The sequence below is a fragment of the Sturnira hondurensis genome, unplaced genomic scaffold (assembly GCF_014824575.4).
Source record: "Sturnira hondurensis isolate 20B ecotype Veracruz unplaced genomic scaffold, ASM1482457v3 Scaffold0001872, whole genome shotgun sequence".
NCBI lineage: Eukaryota > Metazoa > Chordata > Mammalia > Chiroptera > Phyllostomidae > Sturnira > Sturnira hondurensis.
In genome coordinates, this window is record NW_028074503.1 from 852,461 (window position 1) to 877,884 (window position 25,424).

General features: G+C 41.6%; 1 long non-coding RNA gene across 1 annotated transcript in view; it reads right to left on the reverse strand.

Moving 5' to 3' along the window:
- LOC118976905 (uncharacterized) overlaps positions 1 to 25,424 on the reverse strand; it is a 62,981-nt gene that overhangs the window by 22,200 nt on the left and 15,357 nt on the right. The window contains exons 2-3 of the long non-coding RNA XR_005064375.1: positions 12,341 to 12,388; positions 8,073 to 8,228 (exon numbers count right to left, since the gene is read on the reverse strand). This is a non-coding gene — a long non-coding RNA (uncharacterized LOC118976905). The remainder of the gene's footprint in view (positions 1 to 8,072; positions 8,229 to 12,340; positions 12,389 to 25,424) is intronic.

A 25,424-nucleotide genomic window follows, 5' to 3' on the forward strand; every position in this document is an offset into this window, starting at 1 on the left:
TCCCCTATTACCCACTTTGAGGGTGCCATCTTTTCCTGGTTGGATCCTGCCTAGACCCCACCTCCACCTCCAGGGCCTTTGCTCGTCCTATGCCTAGCCTCTACCCTGCCACGAAGTGTATCTTCCTTTTCATGGGGCCAAATGTGCTTCCTTTCAAGGCAAACCCCTCTTTCAAGATACTTTCTCCAAAGTCTCTAGGCCCCAGAGAGGCCTCCCTTCCCTTAATTCCCCCAAGACCTACCACCTGTACCACATCACCAACACTTTGTTTCATACCAATGCACAGCAGTCTGTAAATTGTTCTCTGGGGATCCCAGAAATCCTGTGAAGCTGCCCCAGTGGTTGAAAGGAGAGCAAGTAAAACTCCAGGTCATTATCCATATGACTACATATTTATCTCACATATGAGGTATCATTTGAGGTTCTCTGTTTTTAAAGTTTGAAACCTTTGGTGCAGTAAAATTGCCTTAAATTTTATGCATATAGATCTTATCCACCCCAAATGAGCAATATGAATTAAAATGTCTCCAAAATCAAAGGATTGATTTGTGTTCTCCCTTTGTTTGAGGGGCAGATGAATGATGGACAGATAGAAGGATAGATGGATGGAAGGATGAATAGATGCATGCATGAAAGGGCAGGTTCTGGCCCCCATTATATAGTCTTTCCTCAAGTTCTGCCTTTTCCTCATGAACTATAGGAATATGTCTTTCCACTCCTACATAAATCCCCCTGGAAGCATCTCTCCTGGAACTTCAACCAGACTCCAACAGGCCCACTAAAGTCCAGAAGAGATGTGGGAGCGGCTCTCCAGACTTAGCCATGCTGGACAGCTCCAGACCCCACTGCTGAGACCTGACAGGAGAGTGGCACAGATGGATGGCACAGGAGCCTAATGCTGTGGGAAATGCTGCTCAAATGCACCGAAAGCGAGAAAGAGTCCCCACTGAACCTGCAAACCTGTTTTTAAAAATCTCTAAGTCTGCCCCCAACAAAGATGTTCTAGCTCCAACCTTCCACCATAATGTTCACAAATAGTAAAATAAATAAAATAATCATTTTTAAAATAAATAAAATAATCATTTTTCTCTTTCCTAGTCAGCATATACAATGGTTATATGTTCTGTAGCATTCATATTACCTTGTTTTTGATGGTACAAATAGCTGTTTCTACATAACTATTTGCTGTGCATCCCTTTAGACAATACCATGTGAAAAAAAAAGCTCTTTTTTCTCCAAAGGTATAATTTAGGGCCCATTTTATAAAATACTCTGGATTTGAGGTCCTATAAGATGCCACTTAATTGATCCTCTGCAAAGTGATAATCTTTTTATACTGGAACTTCACCTATTTTGGCCCTATCTCTACAACTTCACTGAGTAAAATGTACCAAGAGTCCTGAATCAGTAGGCACAAGGAATGATGACCAGCACCTTCATACAGACCCTTGCATTCCTTAAAAGGGAAAAAAGCCCAGAAAAATTGGTTGATAGGTGTATAGGAAGGAAGGAACGAAGGAAGGAAGAGATAGGTACATAGATAATATATGGGATGAAAGAGAGAGATTGAGAATCAACTAGGAGAAAGCTGTTACTTTTTTTACAACCCAGAGTCCATTTGAAGAAGTTTTTCCCATGGGAAAAGTATTGCCCTTAAAAGTCCACCCAAGTCTTCCACCTACCCCAACACTTACTTTTAAACTCTGTAGCTATAATGTTTAGAAATTATAGAGCCCCAGAAAGTCCCTTTTCCTGATTTCATTTTCCATTGCAGGCAAGATCATGTATGCTGCATTTTTCACAGTCGATGGTACGAATTAGCACCTTGGTCAACTGGCTCTAGCATTTGGGATCGCTGCTTTTCTCCTCCTTTGGGAACAATTTCCCTCCCTTGGTAATTCAGCTCACGGATGTGTACCCTGGGACAATGGACACTTTGTAAGACCAGAGGTGGGGAAGCCAGGAACACAGAATGCTGTTCAAACAAAAGTTGGAAAGATCTGCCAGGAATAGATCTGCCAGGGCAGGTTGGCCCCCTCAACCTGAAACCCCTACAGGAAGACACCTGGCACCAGTGAAAAGCAGGCAAGGTTGATCTTCTGAATGAACATGTGAATGAACTTTGGAGTCTTACTTGGCCTTTCTGGTCTAGTCCCTTGTTATTTTTGAGAAGTAATCTTATACTTAGTGTTAGAGATTATGTTAAGAAAACACCACCTCTCATAAGAAAACAAATCAGTCCTCAAGATTAGCACTTGAAGGATAATGTTCAGGACCACACAACCTAATATGTCCCCTAAGCTTCATTTTCCTGGGGCCCCTACCAATTCTGCAATAGAGTACAGGGTAGGGGGTGCCCTGGGAAAATAGAAAAAAACCACAGCTTTGGTTGGGGGATGGAGAGAAAGGATGATAGGGCTTAAGATAGTTTTCATAACAAAGGCTAGTTTCATAGCTGTGCTACCACTACAGGACAAGGTGGGCATGACTTTAAGGGTGTATCCTGACTCATGAGGTAGCCAGGGGAAGCAGGTCCCCCCCCCCCCAAGCACTGAATCACTCTTGCCCTGACTTGGGGTGGCAACTGAATGAATGTAGGAGAACTGGCAAATGTCACTCATTGTAGGCTGAGTCAGAGATTGAGGTCACACAGGAAGTTCCAGGTCAGGATTTAAAACTAAGTATAGGCAGTCATGAGAGAGTTTGGCCATATGGCTTAGAAGGGAGTAGAAGAGCCATGAGAGAGCTATGATGCAGCTGGTAATGAAGGTAGATTTCGGCAGGCTGCTGGTAGTAAGATAGGACCCATGCGTGCTGTAGGACCTGGTCTGCCATGGGCTAGTAAGAAAGCAGACAGGCTGCTTTGATCATGCCCACTCTGGCGGACTCCAAAGCCATCAAGGACCCTTCCTTGCAAGACTCAGACCTGCTGCCTTGCAGATTTGAACTTTATCTGAACTCTTGGGACATGTCCCCCCCTGGACTTCACCATGACCCAGTATAACACAGAACATGCTTCCCTGAACTATTACATGAAGGCTGATGATAACATACCCCAGATCCTGAAGGAGAGAGCCACTGTGTGAGGATGACGACTTTGGTACCTTCCAGAGAACTGTTTGTGCAGCCAGCTTAAAATTAGAATATAGGGAACGATTGGGTTTGCTTTTGGCTTATAGCCTTTTCAGGGACAGGGGAAGTGCTGGGCCTCATGGGAAAGGAGGGCTCAGAGCATAAGTGCTCTGAGCACCCCCAAGTTGGAATATTGTAAATAAAAACCTGCTCCTTCCAATACTGATTGGTGGGTCATGCACCAAGGTGCCATGTGAACAGGCCCCCATCGGCTTGGTGATAATCCCTGCTGTCATCACAGAGGGAGGGAACACTGCTCCTTCAACACTCACACCCTCGTATGGACCAGATGCCTTCCTTTCATCCCCCATGTTAAAAGGTCTAAAGAAAGCTTTACACGGAAGACTAGGTACAGCAAAAGACAAGCAGTTGCTGGGAGCATCCAGTTCCTACATGACTATGGAAGATTCTAGGGAAAAGAGGTCTCATCTGGACTACTACTCCCTTCCTGGCTCGAGGTTGCCACCAGACATCACCTTTGAAGTCCTCCATCAAGGAGCACCTCTTGGCATCCAGCCTCCTGCAGTGCCCCTCTCCTGCCTGCAGAGGACCCTGGGTCCACGCTGAGACACTTGTCATTAACACAAAGACAGACCTCAGACTTCAGGCAAGATTCCAACCTCTCCGTACAAGGGTCTGCACAAGAACTAGATCTAATAAAACCCCGAGGCCATTAATATAAGAGACAGAGGCAGGGTAGGGAGGGAGACGGTAAACTCCAGTAAAAAGTCTGGGAAGGTTTACCGTCTTCACCCAAAGAAGCACGTCTCCAAAGGCAGACTCAGTTGTTGTAGGGAGTCATCTGAAGATAAAAAATAAAAAATAAAAAATGACATGACATTATATACAGACCATGATATTTTACCCTTATCTTTACTGATATTATTTTTAAAGCAGTTTTAGATTTATTAAAAAATTGATCAGAAAGTACAGCGAGTTCCCACCTATTCCCTGTCCTTCCCTTTTTCCCACAGTCAGTTTTCCTTATTATTTACATTTTGTATTGATGTGGTACCTTTCTTCAGTTGATAAACCAATATAGATACATTATTATTAACTAATACCCATAGTTTACTTTAGGGTTCCCTCTCTGTGGTACAATCTTGAATTTTCACACATGACTGGGTCATACAGAATAGAATTGTTTCACTGTCTTAAAACCCCCCTATATTCCACCTACAACTAGACCATGTTCGATGAACAAAATATCAATAAGAGTTCTGACAAAGTCTTCTGCTAAAATTGTGAATATGTATTTTCAAAGCCTTTTCATTTAATTTATTGGGTTTTTTCCCCCACTGCTTTTTAGAGAGAGAGGACGGAAGAGAGAGAAAGAGTGGCCAGACCAAAGACTGCACCCACAACCTAGGTATGTGTCCTGACCAGGAATCAAACTCACAACCTTTCAGTAATGGAATCACACCCCAACCAACAGAGCCCAAAGCTGGCCAGGGCTTTTAAACACTTTAAAAGATTTTCCCCCACCCAATCACACTTGGTAAATTAAATTTTCCTTTCATTGTTGAGACTGACATTACACAAACTCTGACTCTCAAAGCAAAGCCCAGGCCCACACAGCTGATCCATGACCCATGCCCACACTTAAAGCCGGCCCTTGGGAGGGTCCAGCCAGCATCTCGTGCATATCTCGGAGAGGAAAGGAGAGAAGGGCAGGCAGGGGACAGAAGATGCCCCACAGCCGAGCTGAGACACAACCAGCCTCGTATTTCTCCCCTTTCATTACTCCTCTCCTTAAGCCAGACAGACCTCCAAAATCTCACCAGTAGAAATAAAGAAAGAATATAGTCGATAATCTTGTGATAAGTTTGCACAGTGACAGATGATTACCAGAATTAATGAGGTGATTGATCACATTGTAAGGTATAAAACATGTCAAATCACTATAATGTACACTTGAAGCTAATATTAATATACATATTGTATGCCAACTGTACCAAAATAAAAAACTAAATTAAAAAAATCCAAAAGCAGCCTGGCCGAGTGGCTCAATTGGTGAGAGCATCCCATACACCAAAAGGTTGTGGGTTTGATTCCCCATCAGAGCACATAACCCAGGTTGCAGGTTTGGTCCCCAGTCAAGTGCATACCGGATGGGACGCAGGCATCAACTGATGTTTCTCACATCGAAGTTTCTCTCTCTCTTCCGTTCTCTCTCAAATTGATTAAAAATAACATTAAATTACATTAAAAATTAAAAAATGCAAAACCATAAAAAATAAAACAATAACCTGGGAGGTGATTTTTATCAACATTTTGCTCTTTCCTGATTAAATCCCAAGCAAGCTAAAGGGCTTAGAGATTCCAGATTGTGATCAAGAGCATCCCCCACTCTCTGGTGAATTCCACAACCATATTAACTTGACCTCGAAACAAATCCCCTTTGGGGATTGAAATTCCCCGAAGCCAAGTCAGTTGTGCAGCTGTCATCTTGCTCCCTCCACCTGAAAAAGGGATAAGCAACCCTCTGCCTCCTGCCGGGCACTCTGGCAGGTAAAGCAGGGAGGTAAAATGGCTCAAGGACTCTCAGACGGCCTTGCCAAACTCGTTTTAGAACTGCACTCAGTCTAAGGGGCTTCATGCAAACTTGCTTCTTCTCAGAGGAGGTTAGACACCCCTTGCAGTCCAAAGGTCTCTCAGCCTCATCCAGCTCCCTCTCCATTTTCGACAGGCATTTTTCTCTAATATAATAACTGAAGTCTCTGGCAGTCCTGGGGGAAAAAAGCAAAGGAAAAAAGTGGGATCTACTTCCAATACCAAGTGGTCTGGGGTATTGGCCCACAGAGGGGCAGGATGTCCAGAATTTCAATATCGTTGGCAGGCTTTTCCAGGTAGAATACTCTTTAGCCACGCTTCCACCCAATGAAATTGACCCTCCTTACAAATTCTGCCTCTAATGCTATGTCTTCAAGAAGACGCTAACCAGAAACAATTTTTAAACTCTCTCATACTCCCTTCTTTGTCTCTTAAGCCAATGATCTTCCCCCACGTGTTAAGAGTTACCTGAATATGTCTACCCCACTCCCCACAAGGTGGCAGGAGCTAGGACTTCCCATTTCTATTGCCACCTGCCACAGTGCCTTGTACGTAGAAGTCATTCAATACACAGAGTTTAAATTGAATTAAGACACAAACATGGGAGGAGGGGGAAGTGGGAGTTACTAATCAAAGTGCGTAAAGTTTCACTTAGACAAGATGAAGTAAGTTCTAGACATCTGCTAAATAACATTGTGCCGATAGTCAACAATACTGTATTGTGCACTTTAAAAATGTTAAGAGGTGGTGATGGATGGGAACTAAGTTTATTATGGTAATCATTTTGTAATACATACATTTTTGTACATCATTATTTTATACATGTAGCACTAGTGCAATATTATGTCAATCATACCTCAATAAAAATGTTAACAGGGTAAGTCTCATGTTAAATATTCTTCCCACAACAAAATTTAAAATTTTTTAAATAAATAAAAAGTTTAAGAAAGAACAAAATAAAGAGTCCCAAACTGATCTTTATTTAATCTTAACCTAAGCATTCATAATGTTTGTTTCTAGAAGAAATGAAACAAACAGCCAAGAGTTTGTCACAACAGTGGAGGCCAGCCTTCCCCACAGGCAGCTCTCCTCCCAGGCACTGCCATTCTTTTCCTCACGGCCCATGTCCACTATTCATGTGGGATGAGACCATGAAGCCGACTGAAACTGCTCAGGTGGAAAGAGGCGCGTCAGTGAGGTGCATCAGTGAGGCCCTCGAGGGGACAGATCTCTGTGAAGCCCTAAGCCTTAGAAACTTGGCTGTCATACGGCATTGAGGAGGCAGTCCCAAAATAAGAAAAAGAAAAAAAGAATAAAATGTGTCCTTCTAGACGAAGGCGGCAGCCAGCCTTCCTGGGGTAAGATAACAAAGACTGCATGCTTAGCACATGGCTAGGAAGGAACTGCAAACTGACACTACTTATTTTTAAAAGTTTTCAAAAAGTAAAAAGATAACATTTCATTCATGGGTGAAAATTGTTAGCCTGTCTTCAGAGTGGATATAGCCCTTTTACCTGTGGCTCTTCTCTTTTGTGGGTAGTTTTCACTATGGGAGTTTGGGGGCACCCTCACACCTTCACTCAAACCTCTTTGTCCACTCACTCCAGCACCTTCTTTTTCCTATTTCCTTCAAGTCAGTAGGAAATTCCTTCCCAATTCCTTCCTCCACTCAGGTACCTTATGGAATGGCAAGTACTGTATATCCTGGCTGGTATGCTAGTCTTTAGAACCTTCTCCTACTGGACACCTAGAATAAACTACTGTAAGGACACACCACTCCTGGGGAGCTCTTCACGATCAGCAATACCTCAGTGGTGCATTTGGCCTTGGGATTAGGGCTTCTGGGCCTGCAGTCTTGTACTAGTGGATGGAATCTGGTGTGGGACAAAGCACAGCCCTGTCAGAAGTAACCCATGAACCCCTCACCTGAAAACCTCTCTTCATTCTTCTTTCTAGGCTTCTCTGTAGTGTTTGAAACGGTGAAACCGAAAACTCCTTTCCTCACCCCATTGTTTGTTTTGGAGTCAGGCAGATGGGGAGGCTGACCCAGATAGGAGCCCTGAGGCCTCCACTCTCTCCAATGTGGAGCTGGGCCAGCTGGTCAAGCTCTCGGGGTCTTGGTTTCCTCATAGGTGAGGATGCATTGATGGCATTTTAGAGATGCTACCCAAGATTTCTCCTCTGATTCCATGGCCCTTTCCCTCACCTTCATCATTTAAACAAAGAAACAAACTCAATACTAAACTGATCTGTACTGATCCAATTTTAAGCTTTTCATAATGTTTATTTCTTGGAAAAAATGAACAAACAAAATTAAAGCTGTTTTCCATACATGCTGTTTTTAGGGGGAAGGCAAATATGCTGAAATCAAAGAAATAATTACTCACCTGTGAGTTTTAAAATTAGACTTTTTGGAACCTAGAGCAGTGACAATATGTTGAAAACAAAGCTTTTTTCCTGCACCAGGAAGGGGGGTTGAGTGACAGTGTTGAATTCCTAAGGAGCTAGGATCCTGGAGGAGTCTCCAGGGTTTATACGAAAAGCTAAAAGACAGGAAAAAAAGTAGGATAACATAAACAGATTGTTCTCCAATTAAAAAAGACAAGGATGAATTCAATGATTGTAGGACAGCAGGGCTATAGCCAACATTTAGGTTCCAAAGAAGTGTCCCCTACATGGATCAAAAACCTTGGACAGAAAGGACAAGAGAAACCCCAGATAGTCTTACAGTGTCTCCAGGACCAAAGAGACCATTGCCTGGCTTCCCAAGGAGTTAGCTCAGAGAATTCAAGTCTTGTGAAGAGCCTCATCTCCAACATGGTCCCAGCAGAGCAGCCTAACAATGGCTGAGGGAATTTCCTGGTCAGGTGATCCTTAGGGCAGCCTCATAAAACCATAGCAAAGGTTCCTATGAGCCCCTGGACAAATAGGAAAGTGACTGAGCATGAGCCATAGTCCCAAAGGAGCCAGGGTTTGGGACAAGTAGAAGGAGGAATGTATGATTCTCAAAGACATGACACCAACCCATGATGACCATGAAGACAAGAAAGGACAAACTTCTCAGGAAAATGCAGGACAGTATACAAGCCAATGCCCCAGAAACTTAGCTCACCCCCAGAGACAAGAAGTAAAGGTGAGGAGTGACATGTATTAATTGAGTTTAAAACTGTACTAGCTACTTCCGCCAAGATGGAGGCATAGGTGGAAACACTGTGCCTACTCCCACAACCAAGTTTGAATACAACAAAAGTTTTGGAGAACTAGGATACACCCAAAGACCAGAAAACGGAATTATACGGAAGTCCGACAGCTAGAACCTCAACGGGGACGGTAAGAGAGGCGGAGCCAGCAGCACAGCTAGGTCAGGCAGGACAGATCCCCCGACCTAGGCGCTAGGCGCACAGGCAGCCCAGAACCAGTCGGGGTGTGGGGCAGACTGACCAAGGTCGCACATTCGCACACAGTGAGACGGACCACACATGCCCCAGGGGGCGAACCCAGTGGTGGAGGGCTGACAGCGGTGGCACACTCACGTGCAGTGGAACGAAACGCATGGGCCTGGTGACGGTGGTGGCTGCAGTGCCGGTGGGGGTTGCGGCAGCAGGCAGCAGAGGGAAGCCATTGTCCCTCTTTGACCCCGCCCCCACATACAACGTCACAACCCAGCGACTGAGTTGCCCTGCTCTGGTGAAAACCTAGGGCTCCGATCCTGCTACTTAACAGGCACGAACAGCCCAAAAGATGGCGCAAGAAGAACTCAGTCCCAGAGCCAATAACTCTAAGTGACCAACAGATTGCCAGCCTCTCAGAAACCCAATTTAAGACACTATTTATCAGGATGCTCACAGAATTGGTAGAGTACAGTCACAAATTGGAGGAACATATGAAGGCTAAACTAATTGAAATGAAGGGAGATGTCTAGGAAACCAATAGCGATGGAAAGGAAACTGGGACTCAAATCAATGGAATGGACCAGAAGGAAGAACAAAACATCCCACCAGAAAGGAATGAAGAAATGAGAATTCAAAAAAATGAGGAGAGGCTTAGGAACCTCCAGGACATCTTTAAACGTTCCAACATCCGGATTATAGGGGTACCAGAAGGGGGAAAGAAACAGCCACGAGTGGAAAACTTATTTGAACAAATAATAAAGGAGAACTTCCCCAGTCTGGCAAAGGAAATAGACTTCCAGGAAATCCAGGAAGCTCAGAGAGTGCCAAAGAAGTTGGACCCAAGAAGGAACACACCAAGGCACATCATAATTACATTAGCCAAGACTAAAATGAAGGAGAGAATCCTAGAAGCAGCAAGGGATAAGGGGACAGTCACCTACAAAGGAGTACCCATCAGACTGTCAGCGGATTTCTCAAAAGAGACCTTACAGGCAAGAAGGGGCTGGAAAGAAGTATTCCAAGTCATGAAATCCAAAGACCTACAGCCAAGATTGCTTTATCCAGCAAAACTTTCATTTAGAATGGAAGGACAGATAAAGTGCTTCTCAGATAAGGTCAAGTTCAAGGAGTTCATCATCACCAAGCCCTTATTATATGAAATGCTAAAGGGACTTATATAAGAAAAAGAAGATGAAAAATATGAACAGTGAAAGGACAGCAAACACACAGTTATTAACAACCACACCTAAATCAAAAGCAAACCAAGAAGACAGCTAGATCAGGAGTGGAACCATAGAAATGAAGAACACATGGAGAGTTAGCAACAGGGGAGTGGGAGGAGGAGAAGGGGGGAGAAGGCACAGAAAATAGCATAGATGGTAGGTAGAAAATAGATAGGGCGGAGGGCGAGAATAGTGGGGGAAATATAGAATCTAAAGAAATTGAGACACGTGGTTATAAACTAAGGGGGGGAGAATAGTGGGGAAGGGAGTGTGCGGGGGGAAGGGAATGAAGGGGGGAATAGAGCAACTGTAATGGTATAATCAATAAAATATATTTTAAAAAAAGATATATTCCAAAATCTAAGTCCAAATTTGTCCAAATGAGTAAGATCTTAGTGGACCTTGGTTTTAGATATATTTGCCCAATTCTTTCAACCCAAGCCTTTTCAGATTTAGGCTCTGTTGTTTTTTCTACCCAATAAATTTATCTCTGCTTAAGCTTACCTGGCCACTGAAGAAATGGTGGCTCTACCAAGTTCTTAAGAATCTATCAAGCCCTGGCTGATGTGGTTCAGTGGACTGAATGCCAGCCTGTGAATCAAAAGGTTGCCAGTTGAAATCCTAGTTAGGGCACATACCTGGGTTGCAGGTTTGGTTCTGGTCAGTCCATCTGTGGAAGGCAACCAGTTGCTATTTCTTATATTGATATTTCTGTCTTTCTCCCTTCCTTCTCCTCTCTCTAAAAGTAAATAAATAAAATATTTTTAAAAAACTGTACTAGCTACATTTAAGTCCAGAATTAACTGAGTTACCTTGAGTTGACAAAAATTAAACTTTCTGCTTTCTGTGGAAATTGGGATGTCCATGACTTCGGAATAAATGTACATAGATGGAAAACTGAATATTCTAAGTACAAAATTTAAACTTGCCAAATGTAAAATGGGTGTACTAACATCTGTCTCACAGAATTATTGCCAGTCTTGAGTTCAATACAAAAAGCACCCAGCACAGTGTCTGGCTCATAAGATGCGGGGAAAGATCTTAGGTCCTTTCTCTTCCTGCAGTTCTCTCTTTCAATTCTCCAGTTCAGCTAAGGAAATAATGGGGTTTTGGCCATTCCAGACACTTAATAACATGGCCCAGGAGAGTGGGTGAGCAGTTTTATGGAGAGACAAAAGTGGTAGCTCTTACAGAAGTAGGGTTGGCTCCACCCGTGGAGAAGATGGGATTCCACAAAGAAAGGGGGAAGTAGTTGTGCTTTTTAAAAAGCTGGGCTGATGAGTAACTCAACCCAACAAGGGACTTTGTAGTCTGTGAGTCAAGACTCTCAGTAAACAACTGAATGTCCTCTCTAACACTGTATTTGGAAGAGATTTCAGGAGGAAGGGAGCAGGCAGTGGTTTATGTCTTTCCAGTTTATTCTAGACAAGAAGTCAGCAAACTACAGCCTGTGGGCCAAATACTTCCCACTGTCTGTTTTCATAAATAAAGTTTTTTTTGGACAGCTGTGCTCATTGGTTTATGTGCTGTTTATGGCTGCTTTTGAACTGTAAGGGCAGAGTTGAGTAGTTCCATAAGAGAACATATAGCCTGCAAAGCTGAATATATTTATTATATGTTCCTTTACAGAAAAAAATTGTCAAGCCCTCTACTAAAGAGTGATAACTTATCCTTCTAGAATGCTTAGAAAGAATTTCACACATTATAATTTATTTCAAACAAACATCTCAGTGGAGGAAGGTGGTTTAATAGCCATAGTATTACATTGCTATAATGTTTCCTATTTACAATATGAAGAAGCTAAGGCTCAAGGTGTTAATGGACTTGGCACTGAGTAGCAGAAGGGTCTTCAAACCCAGCACGGTTTCCATCCCACTCCCCCTGCAACAGCAATGTCCTTAATGTGACCAGACAGAAGTGTTAAGGGGACATCAAATCACCCTGAGGAGCTTTAGAAGCAAAGTAGTACTTCCAACAACCTCTCTTGTAAGAGTTCTCCAGCTGTAGCACCACCTATCAGAAACGTTCCCCTGGGGTTACCCTTAGAAGTAAGTGCCCACCCAGTCGAGGCCACATCAAGGCCCATACCTATGGAAATAAAGTTGGTGGCCATGACTTTGAGGTAATGCAGCATGTCCCAATCCACAAAAGAAATAATCTTACATCACCTCAGAGACATAAAAATAGCATGTCAAGGTATGGTTGTCAAAAGGTTAAAAATATAATTCCCATAGAAATAGAGTGGGCACATGTTGTTAATGAAGAAACTAGCAGAATGGAAAAATCGGTTCAAAGAAGTACACAAGTCATGAATGTGTATATGGTCAGTAAAAATTTTTTAAAATGTTGTTGGCATGAAAGTTTATAGCACCTTTATTCATAATGCCAAAAACTGGAAACAATCAAGATGTCCTTCAGTAAGTAAGTGGATAAATAAACTGTGGTACATCCATGCATGAATACTATTCAGCAAAAAAAGAAATGAGCTATCAAGCCACACAAAAAATGGAGGAAACTTAAATGCATATTGCTAAGTAAAAGGCTACACACTCTATGATTCTAATTATACAACGTTCTACAGAAGACAAAACTACAGAGACAGTAAAAAGATCAGTAGTTGCCAGGGAAAGGGAGACAGGAGACAGATGAGTAAGTGAAGGATAGAGTACTTTTTACTGGACTTCTTAAAAAAGATTTTATTTATGTGTTTTTAGAAAGAGGGGAAGGGAGGGAGAGAGAGAGGAAGAATACCAATGTAAGAAAAAAACATTAATCAGTTGCCTCCCGCATGTCACCAACCAGGGACCTGGCTCACAAACCAGGCATGTACCCTGACCAGGAATTGAACCAGCAACCTTGTGGTTCACAGGCCAGCACTCAATCCACTGAACCACACCAGCCAGGGAAGATAGAGGATTTGTAGGACAGTAAAACTGTCCTACATTATACATTTGTCAAAACCCATAGAACTTCATAGCTAAAAGTGAACCGCAATGTCTGTAATATTTTAAAAAATCATTTAGGAGGTTGGTGGATCCCAGAAGTAAGCCGGACCATGACATGAGAATCTGTATTACACAGCTATGGAGCAACCTCACAGAAGGGGGAAGGGGAAAGGGGGCTGACCTAAGCAGCTCTGGCAATAAGTAGAGTCTCTATGACTGAATGTAAAAGGAGTTGCGCATAAGCACTGTGCTCCAGCAGATAATGTGGCTTCCCATCAGGGCACAGATTAACAAGTTCGATACTGTTCTACATATATCCTGGAACTGAACAGTAACTAAGTGGATGGTGGCTGGTGGAAGACACACTTTTTACTCTTGAAGTGATAACTTATAGGTAAGCAAGAGGGGGCGGCTAGAAAGATCTATATGGTTAGAGTTGGACATATCAGTAAGAACTCATGTTTATCTTGATATATGTACAGACGGTCACATATAGAACTACTCATAGACATGTGCACACACATAGGAGTTCATATACATGCTATATTTCTGTGCTGTCTGCTAAGATGGCCTAAGAGAAACACCCAACTAGAAACAAGTACACCTAGCATCTAGTGTCCTTGAGTTCATGTAAACATGATATAAATAAATTATTAAATTAATTAATAGGTGGAGGAAAAGAGACAAATCTCCCATGAAGAACTCCCAGTAAGTTATGTGGATCCTCCCGAGGAGGGGGAGTAAAACTCCTTAGGAATGGACTGCACATGGCAAAGAGAACAAAGTAGAAAGGGAGAAGAAAACGTAGGTTTACAGTGGAGAAAGCTGACAAATGTTGCCAGGTGATCAAGGCCAACCTTGTCATAAATCATGTTGCTAGGCTGTACCCTCTTGATATGATGCAATGAAAATAGGACTTCACTTCGTGGTCTTTCTCCAAAAGTCTATAACAACCATGCAGAAAACATCAGCCACACTCCTCTATAGGGACACCTACAAAATATATGACCACTGCTCCCCAAAACTGTCAAGGTCATCAAAAACAAAGGAAAAACTGCCACAGCCAAGAGGAGCATAAGAGACCTGACCATTACACGAAATATGGTATTATTCTGGAAGGGATCCTGGGACAGAATAAGGGTATTAGGTCAAAACTAAAGGAATCTGAGTAAAATATAGACTTTGATTATTAGTAATGCATCAATATTGGTTCACTCATGATAAGACATGTACCATATTAATGTAAGATGTAAAAAATAAGGGAACCCTCCATACAATGTTCTCAACTTTTCTATAAATTTAAAGCTGTTCTGAAAAACAAAGTATTAAAAAAATAAAAATTGCTAAATTAGATATAAAACTATACTACAGAGCAATAGGGCCTTAACCTTTGGAGTTATCTCTTCACCAGACAGAAATCACCTGCCCCTCTGCTGGACGAAAATCATTAGCAGCTTATCAATTGTCTTCATTAATATCTAACTTGACAGAGTGTAAGCCATAATCAGCATAAGCTGTCAAAGTTTCATTCCCCCAAAGGTTGGCCCGTAGAAGGGCTTGTTGGCCTCAGTGTGCCAAGATGACATCTGCATAGATATATAGTCATCCTTTTATCTAATTTAGAAGTTTTGGATAATTTTATCTTAACAGACATGGCCTGTAACTCTTATACTGTTTTCCTCCCAGAAATCATTACTACTGGCTAGGTCTATGATTCTTAACTCAGGTCACACACAAGACTGTGACATCTTACAGACCCACTGCTAACATGCCACCAAATATTGATCAAGATATAAATTTTATTTTTGGCACAACTAAAATACAGTTACAGAGATGTTCAAAAGATAAAGCACAGAGGTAAGAAGGTTGTAATAACAATAGAGCTATGTGCCACTTACTGTAAGGGCGTCAAATGTCATCAATTGCCAACACCAAAGGCAATTTTATGCTAATTTAAACAAGTGAGTGAAAGGCCAGAGCAGTGGTAAGTTCTTCTCAAACAAAACATGGGCCTGAAAAGCTGTTCAGTGAATGAGGCAATTACCGTACATGCTTTCAAAGACACCATAAAAAAGTGTTAAACCATAAAAAAATACATTGTCACATGACCATTTATTGCTTACTTTTTTAACTGTTATTTTGAGTATTTTAATCTCTTCAAATATGCCACAGATATTCTAACAAACGTGAATGGGCCAGAAACTTCAGAGTTGAAAGTCATTGAGCCAGACTGTCAAAATGTCAAAACTAAGAGAAAGCAAAAAACATGGGACCAGAGTGAAAGACTGATAGATTTCTGACCCCATCTGCAAATCCTCTGCCTTCAAGATTAGGCACTAGGCAAAAAAAAAAAAAAAAATCCTTTCAGGCCCATTCAGGCCTATGATTACATTTCAATAAGATTGCTCATATGTTGAAGAATTCATCTCCCACCAGCTGATCCCAAGAGAGAGACAAGAAGGGGTGGAGGGAAGCCATTTTTTTTAATCGAGCTGAGCCTTAGACCACTGTCAACACTGTAATTATATTGCCCTTGCTGTTTATTTTGGTAATTTATCGGGGTAAGGTACATGGGATAATTTAAAAACTAAATTCATTCAGTCACTTACAAAAATATTCAACTGGCTTATGTTTGGAGCAATAAAGTGTGAAAGTCACACAGCATCCAAATTGTAGCCATGTGTGACTTGGCTTTTTTATTTGAGGGAAAGAAAATGGTTAAGCCTTAAGCGAATATATTTCTCTCTGTCGCTCTGACTCTGAAGGAATAATGAGTTCCTGCTGGTGACACAGTGGCTTGGGGAGGCAAGCACAGAGGTGGTTTGGTGCACTTCCAAAGCTGTGTGTGTGCCTTTACCGTGAGACCCTGGTTCTGTGGGAGGGACAGTTATTGAACGTTGCTGAAACAGGGGCTGGGAGTACTATGTGTTAACATACAGTCTTCCCCCTGAGATCCCTAAACCTTTCTCAAATATGAATTAACTTGAGCAACTTTACTACAGAGCACAGGGCACAGCTCTACATTCATATATTCATCAAAGATTCATATAGTCAACCACAAAGAGCCTTGCTACTATGTTCCAGATCCTACACCAGATGCTGGGGATCTTTTTCGAGTTCCTTAGAAAGCAGATCCCAAGATAAAGGCTTCACCTCTCTCCTCCACTACCCTTTCTAGATTTCACTCACCCTTGGCCAGTCCAGGCAGCCTAGGCTGCCTGACTGCTGGGCTGACCCAGAACCTCAGCCCTGAGTTCTTAGCTACTTGGCCTCATCCAGCCATAGCTTTTGAAGTTGCCCATTTACCATTATCCCTGGCATGGAAGCACCAAGAGACAGTAAGAGGTGCCTAAGTGAGTCCTCTGGGTTCCTGTCAACTCCTCCATGCTTTCATTATGTAGAAGAACCCTACTCCTCATGGCTATTATGGTCACTTTTGCCCACCAGTGCAGTAATTATTTTCTTTGCCAGTTCTTCCATTGACACAAGAAGCCTAAAATGACCTGGCAGTAGTCACAGCTTCAAGTTCAATGGTTGCCTGGTTTTTCCCTTGCAGGAACCAGGACCTTTAATATGACAGAGCCTAAAGCTGCAAGCTTGAGAAGCAGTGATGGTGAGAGGATCCACACCAACTTCTACTTCTACCCCTTGGTTCCTATGTCTGTAAATTCTAATTATTAGGAACATGGCAACAGAGCCACTGGTTCAGTACATATACTGCACACTGGAGGTCAGCGCCCTAACAGTAAAGGTTACTGTCCCAAGGCTAGCACTCCACCGAGCCTTTAATAGTCTGTCCACTGTCCCTTTAGACTAACTACTTTTAGTTGATCAGATATCTGGTAAGACCAGTGGCTCTCGTGGCCATGTTCCCATTGCCACAATGCTGGGCAGGATGCCACTTCAATAAATCAGGAATGCTGTGAGTCCTTGGATGGTGGCACTGACAGAAACATGTGGGCAGAGCAAGTGTCAGTTCTGATAAGGGCAAACTGAAATTGAAATCATTGTGCCACCAAGTGGATAGTCTGGTTTCCTCAAGGCTCATAATTAGCCATCCATACCCACAAGATTAGACATCTTGTCTACCTTTTTGTTGAGAGCTTCTTCCGCAGTGGGAGTTCTCTTGTGGGCATTAATATAAGGTATATGAACTTTGTAACCACAACCATAGGTTCATCATCATGCCTCCTCCCCAGGTTACCTTATTGCAGATCTTCCATTCTGGTTTCTTGTGAGCCCTGACCAAAGCAGCAAAGTCATTCATTCTTGTCCAAGAGTTCACATCGACCTCTATCTCAGTCCACTTTTCCCTTTTTATAAAGTGAGCCACCAAGTATGCTGTTTGCATCTCTCTCCACTGCAGGAATTAACTACCCTCGCCAATTTCTGTCAAGGCCACCCGAAGAGGAGCTATAATGTGGCAGCTGTCTGTTCCACCAGCGCTGAGATTCAGTGATCCTTCTCTTCCACGGTGCTGGCAAATGGGTAGTAGGCAGCTGATTAACTTTCCTGCTGTCATAAGTGCAAGGAAAAGATGTGATATGAAAAAGATGGAATATTTTTTAAGGAAGCTCTTTGGCACTTAAGTCTGTGTTTTTCCTGGGGGACTCCCCCTGCCAAACCAGAAGGTAGTGCTGGGCTGCGACTTCAGAATTTCGCCCATAAGCTCCTGGCCCAGTGGGTGGTCACTACTCCTCTAGGGACTGGCCAGAGCATGACACCCTCTGCATAGCAGATCAGAAAAATATCTCTGTGCCAGACCCCGCTCTGCCTGCTTTTGGGGGGCACACTTTAGGCTGTGGCTAAAGTTATTACCAGTTTGAATGCCATTGTTTCAGAAAAATGAAAAACTACAATTTGGTTTTGCCCAATCCTGGCTCACAAATTGTGCTCCAGCCTTCTGAGAGATTGGCATTCCTAGGAGAATAAAAAAATTAAGAAATCTGCAGAGGACTGCCTTGTGTCGATTTTCTTAAGGGATTTAGGAGTTGCTGGATGCTTCGAAGTATTGAGTGACTAATTTCCCTTCCTTTTTTCTAAAGGCTCACATGGTAAATAAGCATTTAATTTTCTGAAAACATGCCGAAAGGATAATTTTTTTCAAGTTGGAATATTATTTTAAAATGTAAAATAAAGTCCCGATAGCAAGTGTTATCGATGTAGGCACTTCGGTGTACATACAGCAACTTAAGAAGTATTGCCTTCTTTTGGTTTCAGGGTTTGAGAGTTAAAAAGAGAGAGAAAAATTCCAAATGTCTCTAAAGTGCTTATTTTTCTCTGAGATTCAGGTTTGCTTACTGGATGAGAACGGTCAAGCCAGGACAGTTGGCAGCTCCAGGTAAAAATGTGCCTATGATTTGTTTTTAGTTGTGTTATTACACCTTTCAAGCCAAGGCTGCAGACTGGCAGTGCCCTGGAGAAGGGAGAGAACTGGATACCACCCACACCTCCATCTGTGTCTGGAGCAGGACCACACTGGAACTGACCCAAGCTGGGCCTCCCTGTGCTGCCGAGTTACAGCAGCACCCTCAGAACCCGCCTTTACTTGAGCCCACTCTGCAGAGGCCTGTCTGGAGACATACATAGATTTACTAAATTTGTGTCCATTTGTGTGCTCAGAAGTGTCTCTGTCAAATCCATCATTTAGGTTGTAGGATGGCGAGAAAACAGTGCGAGAACAACTACCTGTCGTTTAGTAAAGGTATAGGCCTTTTACTCCAGAAAAGTACTGATTGAAAGTATGGTATTCTGTCTCCAGAAGTAGGTACTTAACCTGAAATTTTAAAAATACCTTCCAAAAGTAACAGTAAACTGTATTTTAAGAGAAACAGTTAAGTGCCTTGTGTATTATGAAATTCCTTTGATTAGTAAGTCACATTATTTATGGACTGTTGGAAGACCAACCTCTCACTGTACAAACTGCTAATTGATCATTTGAGAAAGGAACCTAAGGGTGAGGAAGAGCTTTTTATCGTGCTGATGCATAAAGACACACAAAGCATGGAGCAGATTTAAAAAGGGGCCAGCACTTTTAGCAGATGCCTTTCATGGCAGAGTTGAGAAGGCTGTTTGGTAGCTCTAACAACAAAGAGAATGATGGAGAAGGGGTATGAGGAAACACAGCCCCGGTGAAACACAGTGGGAGACAAGGAGGATATAGCAGAGGTCTGGCTTCAGTAAGAAACAAACAAATAAACAAAAAAAACCACATGATGTGAAAGGACTTCATTTTTGTAGCTTCTGCCTCACTCCCTGAAAATATGAATCCAATTAAACATATCTGACTGTAAAACTCTACTCCTTCCATGTCTTCCATTATAAGAAGAGTATTAATTTGGACAACACTAGCTATTATAATAAACAGCCCCTCAAAAAGTACATAATAGCTCAAAGACCATAGAAGTCTATCTCTTTCCCATAATTCAGTGTGAGGGCGATATTCCGAGTGGTTTAGCAGTGCTCTTCCACCCAGTGAGTCAGGAACCCAGACTGCATCTGTTTCATGGCCATGTCATTTCCTAGGTCCTTCTCATCTTCTGCATCGAAACATTGGAAGGGGGACAAGAATAAAGAGGGCAAAACTGCCTGTTAAAAACCCTACCTTAAAAGTGACATGCAGAATTTTACTTACATGTCAGTAGCTAAAACAAATCATTGGCCAGTTAGTCTATACCTGTGTGTAAGAGTACACGAAAGGTAGTCTACCTGTGTGCCCAAGACAAAGAAGAAATGGATTGTTTGGCGAACAGCTCGCCATCTGCTTGGAAGCAGATAACGCTTTATTCATCTTTGCATGAGTGCCCCCTGATGTGCATGGCAGGGTTTACAGTAAGTAAATGTTAGTGAAACAAATGAATGCTTGAGTGACTACTGAGGTCAAAGTAATAGTAATTTACTGGGCAGTTACTATGTGCACCTTTCCAAGTTATTTGCACATAACATCCTATTTAATCCTCAAAGTATTGTGTACTTTTACAGAAGAGGAAACTGAGGCACAGAGATTAAGCAACTTACTAAAAGTCATATAGCTGTTAAGGGGCAATGCTGGTTTTGGAATTGAGATTCCTTATTCTTATCCACTGTGTTTTGCTGCCTCCCAGAGTGTAACTTGTTTTTAAAGTTTTTTGAATATTTATTTATTAATTTTAGAGAAAGACAAATGTCAATTTGTTATTCCACTTACTCATGCACTCATTGGTTGATTCTTGTATGTGTCCTGACCAGAGATCGAACCCACAACCTTGGCGTATCAGCACAGCAGTCTAACCAACTGAGCTACCCAGCCAGGGCTCCCAGAATGTAACTTTTAATCACAACATTTATTCATGAACACAAGAAACAAGCTTTTAGAATTTTACAACTCAAAGTTTAGCATGACATAATGCAGTGTATCTCAAATTGCATTCCTGGCGGGGGGGGTTCACTGAGTTCACTATGACAACTTTAAAGTTCTAAGTTTCAACTTTAAAGTTCTAAGTTTCCACTTTAATGATAACCTTAAAAAATACCATAGAGGACATGCAATTTTTTCTAAAATTTTATTTATTTGTTTGTTTGTTTATTTATTTATCTATTTTCAGAGAGTGCAGAAGGCAGGGAGGAAGCGAGGGAGAGAAACATCAATGTGTGGTTGCCTCTCATGTCCCCAGACTGGGAATCAAACCAGTGACCTTTTGGTTCACAGGTTGGCAGTCAAACCACTGAGCCATACTAGCCAGGGCTAGAGAGTGTGCAAATTTATGCATGAAAAAATATATTATTTAATTCTCCTTCATTAAACTTAATATCTAACTTTGAGACTACTATTCCACCAGGAGTACAACCTCATATCTTCTTGCTCCCTCATCCAACATCTCCAGGGTTTTGTCACAACTCCATGACCTTTCACAGAGCCAAACACCAAAGCATGGTGGGTTGTGAGGGAGAAAGGCCATCTGTCCAAACATCGAGTCATGGCTGTGTTGCACCTCCCCCCCCAACTCATGCCACTGCCTCCCAATGTCCAAATCCAAGCAGAAGCCAAAAGGCAAGAGGCCGGATGGTAAAATTCATATATGATCAGCCTCCAACGGCACAGATCAAGATGGAGAAAAATGAAGGTATGAATGGATGATAAGCAGCACATTAAGGAAGAATGTACTTAGAAGTGGCTTTCATCTGGAGGTTTATAGAACACAAAGTACAAAAGGCTGCAAACAATCTGCTTTTCTGAAAAACCAGATTTCTCCCATAAAGTCACAGGCCTAGAGCTCAAGTACCTACTTGAACGGTTTGGGTAGGAAGAAAGGGTAGGGCTGGAGAGGGCCAATGCAGGGAGAAATCAATAAATAATTCCCTAGAAATACCATCTCCACAGTATGAGCACAATTTGAATCATCTGGATGACCACCTTACAATCTCTTTTTGCCACAAAGTTTCAGGGCCAGCATTTACATTTAAAAATATATTAACCCCAATTATTTTTTTGTTCATTAACTCCTACATCCATTAAATATTTATTAAGCACCCACTGTGTGCCAGGCAGTGTTCCAGACACCAGGAATACAATAGTGAAAAAGGCAGACAAAGGGCCCACCCTCAACGAGTGAACATTCCAGTAATATAGCTCTTTTTTTTATTGTCATGGGCTAATGAACAACGGTGGATTTCATAACAAAATAATCAATTGGGCCGAGCGAAGTCTAAACTGTATCATGAGGTGCTCTACAAATCTAGGATTTTCACAGTAGCTCAAAGAGAAAACAATGATGTGACAATGAAATCATCACATAGCAGTTAGAAATACCAAACTAAAAAACAAAAAAAACTGCACCAAAAGAATCAATATTGTATTTATATTACAAACCTCAATTTTATTTCAACAAAGTCATACCAATTGTATTTGAAGTTTTGTTTTTATTTCAGATCTGCACTTGCTTCTAGTTCTGTTGTTATATAAATATCCCAAAGAATACTTATGTCATAAGCATGAAACATCTAGTTTCATGCTTGTTTACTTAAGAAACATTAAAATAATTTTAGTTTACACAAGGGGTCTATGGAAATGGTTGCCTTTAAAAAGAGGGGTTATTCTTCATTCAAATTTGGGAGACCCTAGGGTAGTGAAATCGGACTTGATGTTATTCTCACCTCAGTTTCCCCACTTACCAGCAGGTTACTCAATCTCTACCATTCTCTGTCTCTGCCTCTATGAAACAGTGAAAACACTAACACATATAGGGGCGGTGTTGGGAATTAAATGAGATAATGTGAAAGAGTTGTCTGGCACTTGCATGTGCTTAGTGAAGGTTTATTCCCTTCCCTTTCTCATTTTGAGAATGGGTGATAGAAAGAAAACACTTGAAATGGGAAACTAAAGACCATGTTTTCAAACAACTCCTTCTTCTCAAGAAAATGGAGCCAAAATTTAGCCTGGAAATTTCCAGTCTCATCAAATAAAAAATTGTTCAAAATGTAAATTAAAAAAGAGGAAGAAGCCATAGCTAAAAAAAGAAAGGCAATGCTTATGCTACAAATCTAAGTGAAAGAGTCTAGCTCCCAATTTTTTGAGAAATGAAATGTTGAAGGTATAATCCCTCAAAACTCCCACGTAGCACGTTCAAACAGCAATGAGTTGCCTTAAGGAAATAAATTTAAGAAAGAAATGTTGCTTCTCTGTATTTGCCCATCCCAAGTACCCAAATCCCCTCTATAGTAGTTTGAACAAGGGTTGTTGCTCCTTACCTCCAAGGCCCTTTTGGTCTTTACTTTTGCAAAGAAGCAAAGTTCAAGCCTCACCTTTAAACATAGCTAATTGATTTGTTAACCCAGGTAATGGTTTTCACAGCTCTCTGGGCCCTGTAACTGCAGCTTGGGAGCTCTGACTTGAAATTTTAGCTACTGCTTCAATGAATTCACTCCCCCCCCACCCTCCGCCACTCCCCAGCCCCCACCCAGTGACTTATTATGAGGTCAAAGGAGATGGACTTATTTTGTTCCCTTTGGAAGGAAGAATCACTTCCTTGTTGGGGTTTAAGCTAAAAATGGACTTCTATCCTACACAGAGCAATGGTTCTTCCAGTGTGTAGCATCAGCAATTACTTCCCCAATCTTCTGCTGCACACACACACACACACACACACACACATTCTTAAAAAAAAAAACCTACTCAGACTATGACCTTGTAACTCAGCAGGGGCAAGAACATAACTGAATGGATCAGGGAGGGTCAACCACAGCAGGTGATGGATGACTAAACTGAATCTTAATAAACACAACGAGGATTTGACCAGTTAGAGCAAGTAAGAAAGAAATTTCAGAAGAAGCAAAAATGTATGTAAAAGTTATGACATAAAGGAACTGAGAGTAGTTCCATGGGACTGCAGAGTGTGTGGTTGTGAGGAGAGGCAAGATGAGAAGTATACCACATAGCTATGATTTTGTAGTCCAATACACTCAAATTCAAACCCCAGTTGTATAAAGATTTTTAAGTTCTCTGAGTCTTGGTTTCCTCATTTGCATACAATTATTTCAAAAAGGAATAAATGAGATCATATATATACATGATGAAAGACAATAATGACATATAACTTGTGCTCAGCATATAGTAGCTGATTTTACTATAAATATATTAATATACAAGGCTGGCAGGTTAGGCCAGGACACACTATGAATATTTTAGAGCATGGAACTAATTCAACTAAGTCTTGAAAGCTACTTGGAGCCACTGAAAGATTTTTAGCCGGGCATGGATTGATCAGGTTTCTGTTTTCATTAAGGCAAACATTCAAGTACAAGGCAGTGTGCAAAACACTGTGGGGAAGGTGTCTGAATAAAAATGCTATCTTAGTCTCCCAGTCTTCAATTCACTGCCATCAGCTTGACAATTCAGTGTAGGTCTGGAGCTGACTTCAAAACAGGAAACTCTTCACTACTTTCCATTTACAAAGTGGGTGGAAGGAAGCTGGGGTTGGGTAAAGAAACAATGTAGTGGAAAGTCTAACCAGAACCAAGTGGAGAGACTTCTAGCCCCGATGGCAAAGTGTTCCATTTTCCTCTAAGAGTATTAAAAATAATACATGCTAAGTGAGAGTCACAAAACCTCATGAAATAATAATAACTTAGTAATTCTGCTTGATGTATTGCTTATTTTTTAAACTGATATAAACAGCTGTTAGAGGAAGTCCTTGAAAGAAAAACATCAACGTCAAGATGAGCAGTCTTGTCTTCTGCAGCATGGAACTGCTGAGTTGCTCAGAACTAGTGAAAGTGAAGTGTTCTAACACAGAACTATACATGGCATTTTTCTGTAATAACTACTTAAAATTTGTATTTACTAAGTTAGCTGAAGGTCAATACCAGACTCCAAATCAAATAGGAATACATTCAAATACAAAAAAAGCTCATTTTTTTGTCTGTTTTTCCAATGCTACTTTAAATATTTCCATGTAAATGCTGACCTCTTGTGGTAAGAACCAGTTATTTCAAGAAGCTATCATTTCAATGGAATTTAAGATAAATTAATGGAAGGAGTAGAAAGAAATTAAATGATATCTTAATGAAAATAACAACTTCATCCACAAAATGCCTTTTCCTTGGTACTCCCCATAGCTTTCTCCTTCCTCCACAAGATTTTATATTTCTTTTATAAATTATAAATCATGTTCACTTCAACCAGTGAAAGACATTTATTCCCACTGAAAAAAGTAATCTAGTTCTTTAATTTTCACTGCCTTTCCTTTCACACTCATCAGTTGAATATTTAAAACTATATTCATTGGCTGACACTTGATGTTTGTAATTCTGTGGCATTACCAACAATGCTGAAACAGTTTTTTAAATATTTTATTTATTTCTTTTCAGACAGAGAGGACGAGAGCAAGAAAGAAAGGTGGAGAAACATTCATGTGTGGTTGCCTCTCACGCACCCCCTACCAGGGACCTGGCCTGCAACCCAGGCATGTGCCCTGACTCAGAATTGAATCGCTGACCCTTTGGTTTGCAGCCTGGTGCTCAATCCACTGAGCCACACCAGCCAGAACTTGAAACATTCTTGAACATGTTTCTTTATTTTTTTAAGATTTTTATTTATTTATCTTTAGAGGGGAAGGGAAGGAGAGAGGTAGAGAAATATAAATGTATGGTTGCCTCTCACATGTCCCCTGCTGGGAACTGGCCTGCAACCCAGGCATGTGCCC